Below are 6,077 nucleotides of genomic sequence, written 5' to 3' on the forward strand. Positions count from 1 at the left end.
CTTTTCATTTAGTCAGATATAACTGGCCAAAAAAGGAAATTCCCCAAATTTAAGCTTGGGGAAAGGTTTTTGTTTTTGTCTTTGAGGATAATGAAAGCTAAGGAATCTAAAGAACACTGGACAAATGAGACATCTGAAAAAAAGGACAAATCATCCAGAAAACCTGTCCCAAGAAAAAGTAAATTGACTTACATATATAGCAGGATGAAATCTCATAAGTCTTCCTACATGTTTGTTTCTGCTCTTCTCTACTGACACTTAACACAAATGGTCTTCTTGTAGTCCCAATTCAATTAAAAATTAAAGCTGGCTTTGGAGTTCGAGAATGGATTTCTTCTTATCTAAACCAAAGCATATTTGTTAAAAGGAAAATGCAAAATCTCTGTATCATGTCAGAAGATCCATTTGATATGGGACAGAAGAAAACCAAAATTAAGGGACTAGTCTATTGCCACAAATCTCATAAATTTTTGGTTCTATTTTGATTCTTTATACTTTTCATAAGGTATACATTTTATATCAAAATTTATAATATATATTTTTAAATTTTGTTATGATATTAATGGTAATATAGAGTGCTAAGTAATTCTAGAAAAAAAAAGCTTCATTAAGCTGCATGTATTTGTTTTTGTGTTGGAGTCTCTATCAGTTTTCTACAGGGAATAGTGAGAAGGCCTAACAGCAAATTTGAAGTCTTCAAAAAGATGATGGGACCCCACAATGACAACTGCACTTGGACAATAATAATGCTACTAAGCTGACAAACATAACCCAAAGATCACCTTTGGACTACGAACTGCTCAGGACAATTTTGAGATGGCTAGCTGAGATGAGCCAGCTTCACAGATTATTCCAGCAAGGACGTGAGATAAGCCCTGCACTTTTGTATTAGGCAGAGACCGGACAACAATGATACAGCTAACTCTCCCAGGACTTGACAATTAACTCAAAATTTTTCTTTTCAGGACCCCTAAAGATGCCTTTGTCCCCAAACAGCAGGAAGCAATTTTAAGAAAAAAAGACCCATATTCCCAAGAGATGGGAAGGTTGACTTTTGGTTTTTCAATGGGTTTTGGATAATTTTCGTTGTCTAGGATGGTTGGTTACAGGTTGCTATTGTTAATTGTCAGAGAAAAAACAAAACAGGAAATTAGATTTAAGGTTCTTGTTTGAACAAAAAGAAAAATAAAAAAGAGAATATAAATAAAAGGTAGATTATTGAATCTACTCTGAAAAAAAAACATATAGAAATGATGTAATAAAGGATAGATTATTATATCTACTCTGAAAAGAAAAAAGATATGATATAGATTAAAAGGTAGATTATGGAATCTACTTTTAGAAAGCAACTACTAGCTTTAAATATTTTACATTGGAATGGATTTTTTTGTATATTATACAAATTATATTGATACAAATTTGAGATTGATTTTGTTAAAAAATGCTGTATGTATATTTCTAATCTTGTTCAGGATATTGTACCTATACAGTTCTTTTAACAATGTAATGTAATTTGCTAATCCTTGAAAGTTATTATTACTATTAGGATATAAAGAAATGAAAGTTAGTATTTTTACATTACAATCGAACTTGTAGTCATATTGGGAATGTTTTCAAGGTCAAGCAGAGATATATTTTAGATAGACAGGTCATCTTCAAACCCTTTAGAGATCTACAGAACATGGCATTTAAGATATTTTAATAATATAGTTTTTTTTTTTTTTTTTTATAACTATGAGACATGTCTGCTCCTGGCAGCACCAATCTACTTAAGAAAAGATATGGGCATTGGGGAACCTCCACATGGAGATACCTTTACTGGAGCAAAAGTTAGGCACTAGGCAAGAAAGTGCACTTGCATTGACTGCTAACAGTATGCTGTCCAAAATGGACAAACAGGACACAAAACAAAGGACTTGCCAAGACAAGTGTAATTGCAGCTTTGGCAATGGCATCCTCTGAGGCCAGGACAATATGGCACCATTGCTTAAATGGCTTTGTAATCCAGAAAAGGTACAGTGCCCCTTCCTTCGAAGGCAGCTGAGCAGGCAGTGGACTGATGGCTCCTGGTGTGCCATTGAACAGTATCTGAAACAGTTATTCTTGGAGGAGTAATTAGGCTGACAGAGTCTGGCCTCTTAATGGTAGACTGGCATTTAATAAAGGAGATGAAGCCACCCACAAACCAAGAAGAATGGGATGCTGTATTCCAAAAATTTCCAGAATTTAAAATCCTGAATCATGACCTGACACTGGCAGAATTCAAGTTTATCTGGTATATGGAATATTTGCACTTAAATGTGGGGTCGAGCTGCAGGCCTTGTGTACATCCAGCTTCACAAATGAGTCTGTCAGATATGTTAAGCCTGTAGGTCAAAGACGCCCCAGCTTTGCAGAGAAACCTTGGGTGACTGTCCAGAAAGCTGGCTGTTTCTATCATAACTCACATTCCTTGGAATTCACTTGTTTGCACTTCCTGTTTTACTAGGTAATATTACCTCGGTCTCTGGGGAAGTTGAAGATTAGATAGTTGTAGTTATAGTTTTCCTTGTTAAGAAATTTAGAAAAGAAAACTCACTAAGAGGTGTTAAGTGTGTAAGATTGAAAGATATCATAAAATAGTTTTCTGTTGGTAATATAAGTAGGATAGAAAGTGAATTAGGTACATTTGGACTTACCAAATTAGGATAGATAATGGAATATTTTTGCTGAATTTGTCAAATGCAAATGGACTAGACATTGTTGATATATTTATTGCTTGTATATATTTTATATAGTTATTGTGCTTATTGTATATAGTTTTTATTATATTAGTTATAACTTTTTAATTTTTTTATTAGAATAAAGGGGAGATGTGGTGATATTTTATTTGTGCTCTAATAAATAAAGCTTGCCTGGAGATCAGAGGAAAAGGCCAGTCATTATAAGTAAACACAAAAGTCATGCAATGTTAGTACATGCCTTTAATCCTATCATTTGGGAGGCAGGGATCTATGTGAGTTCAAGGCCACACAGGGAACAGAACTAGGTGTTGTGCCATATACCTTAAATTCTAGCACTAGTTAACAATGGAAGTCTGGAGTTCTGTACAGACAGACAGAAAGTGATAGAGCTGGGCAGGAAGAGGAAGTGATATAGCTGGACAGAGAGAGAAAATCAGATGGCAGAACAGCAAGACATATAGGCATGGGTAGAAAGCTAGTATCTTGCTTTTGGAAGCTGTGGAGTTGGTGAGGTAAGGTTAGCTGTGGCTTTCCTTATTTCCCTGATCTTTTAGGTTTTCACCCATATATCTGGCTCTTTTTTTTTTTTTAAATAATATCATTTAGAAATTTGTCTACAAAAAACTTTCACTGAAAGACGAGTAATTTTACCTTCTTTGTTTTGTGGCTGAAGTGATATAAATTTAAATTAAGGTCATACCAGAGCCTGTTTAAGGCAGTGGTTTTGGATGTTAAGACTGATTTGAATTTTCCTTGATTTTCTGTGAAATATCTGGAACAGTCACAGTGAGTTCTAGTGCAAGCTGCTGAAAGAGAGGCTTCTCTAATTAGATTTTGTTCCCTGATCTCCAAGAGTTCCTGCACCATGGAGGATAACACACTAGAACAAAATATAGAAGGAATTGAAATGAAAAACCAAGTATTTCATAAGTATCACCCAGAACTTATTCAATTTAAAGCTAAATAAAACCACTTGTTTGAAAATAGCAGCTAGTGATCTGTAAATGCTTTTTTTTTTTTTTTTCTGAGACAGGGTTCTCTGTGTAGCTTTGTGCCTTTCCTGGAACTCACTCTGTAGCCCAGTGCTGTGGATATCACTATATATAAATAAAACACTGATGGCCAGTGACCAGACAGGAAGTATAGGCAGGACAAGGAGAGAGGAGAATTCTGGGAAGCGGAAGGCTGAGGGGAGAGACACTGCAGCCACCGCCAGGACAAGTAGCATGTAAAGATGCTGGTAAGCCACCAGCCACGTGGCAAGGTATAGATTTATAAAAATGGGTTAATTTAAGATATAAGAACAGTTAGCAAGAAGCCTGCCATGGCCATACAGTTTATAAGTAATATAAGCGTCTGAGTGATTATTTTATACGTGCATTGTGGGACTGAGGGGCTTGGTGGAATCTGGAGAGAAGCCCTCTAGCAACAGCCCAGGCTGGCCTCAAACTCACATAGATCCGTCTAGCTCTGTCTCCCAAGTGCTGGGATTAACGGTGTGTGCCACCACCACTCAACTTGTAACTGCTTTTAAATTGATATAAATATTTATAAATATAATGCTTCATCTAAAATATGTGTCAGAAAACATCAAAACAAATACATAATATATATATTTGTAAATATAATACTTTGTCTAAAATATATGTTAGCAAACAGCAAAACAAATACATAAAATTAATAAGCATAGTCCCAAAAAATGAAGCATTATTAGCTTCTTGGAAATGCTCCCAAAAGCAATTTTCTCTTATTATTGACACTGATTTGGATGGCTGAACTTGTATCTGTAACAATGCTGTATTAAACATTGCTCAAAAGTCTTCCTCAGATTTGCTCTTTGCTTATGTGAGTAGACAAGTCAGAGTTAAGATGGATTCTTTTCTTCAACAGATGCAGTAAATTCCAAAGTGGATGTCCAAATTTATGTTGGAAGCAGTGCCTGGGAAATCTATTTGGTCCACTTTCTTACTGACACATTTTTTGTAGATGTAAATTTTAGTCCTTCTATTATTTAACCTCATCACTGATGATGCTGACAGTTCTTCATATACTATGAACCCTTTGTATATATTATATAACATATATGAAAGATCTCTTTAAATCACCACTGCTTAAGAAACTGCATTTCTAAAAATTAATAAAATTAACCATCCTCTCACATAAGTCTCTTGAAAACTGGGGCTACAGTTATGTGACAGCATTCTATTATATTTGGATGTCTTACTTTTTCTTCTATATTGAGTGTTGGATTTGCTCTGTAGTACACACTAGTCTGGAGCTTGCAATCCTTCTGCCTCAACCTCCCAGGTGTTGAGATTACAGGTTTGCACAATGACACATGACTGTTCTGTTTGTTCCACTCTTCCTCGGGTATCTATTACATGAGTTAAATGCCCCTCCTTTATTATCAGTACTGGGTATTAAGCTTAGAACCTTTGTGTTTTCTAGGCTAGTACTCAACCATTAAGCTATACCCCTCTATAGCAAACATATATATATATTTTTAACAGAGAAACACTGTCTTAAAAAAATAAAAAATAAAAATAAAATCTTTTTAAATTTTAAATTTAAAATGCAGTTAGTTTGCTTGAGGAGGGTCTTACTAAATCACCCAGGCTGACCTTCAACCTCCTCTATAGCCTTGAGTCTTCAAGCTTTCTACCTTAGCATCTTTCTTTAAATGAATTTTCATGTTTTGTATCTTTCTCTTGACTTTTAAAAATTTTTGATATTTTCTCATGACTTTTCTTTTGTTGACTCATTCTCTTATAATTTTATCTGTTGGTGAATATGGCTTTTAGTTCTCACTGTAGTTTCTATATTTTTTAGGTTCTTAAGCTCTTACTGTTTTTTTTTTTTTTTACGTTTTCTAATTCTAGCACTGTGTGGAGATGGCAAACTAGATGGGTTATGTTTGTTTCCTTTGTAGGCAGAAGTTTCTCTCCTGCTTGCCCGTTCCCAAATACCCAGCAGCTATGGTGATATTTTATTTGTACTAAAATGTGATTTGTATGTTAATAAACAAAGTTGCCTGGGGGTCAGAGCTAATAACAAGCCATAGCAGAAACTGGGCGGTGGTGGTGCACACCTTTAATCCCAGCTCTTAGGAGGCAGAGCTAGGCAGATCTCTGTGTGTTCAAGGATACAGCCAGCATGGAGACACATGCCTTTAATCTCAATAGCAACAATAGAAGACCAGGAGGTCTGTACAGACAGGTGGTGACTAGGAGGTCATGTGGTTGGGTTTACAACCAATGAGAAGGCAGAACAGAAACACTATAAAAAGACAGACACACAGGAATTGGGTCTCTTTCAGAGAGGTAGTGTAACAGTGACAGTGAAGGGTAAGGTTTT

The sequence above is a fragment of the Peromyscus leucopus genome, chromosome 3 (genome assembly GCF_004664715.2).
Source record: "Peromyscus leucopus breed LL Stock chromosome 3, UCI_PerLeu_2.1, whole genome shotgun sequence".
Taxonomy (NCBI): Eukaryota; Metazoa; Chordata; class Mammalia; order Rodentia; family Cricetidae; genus Peromyscus; species Peromyscus leucopus.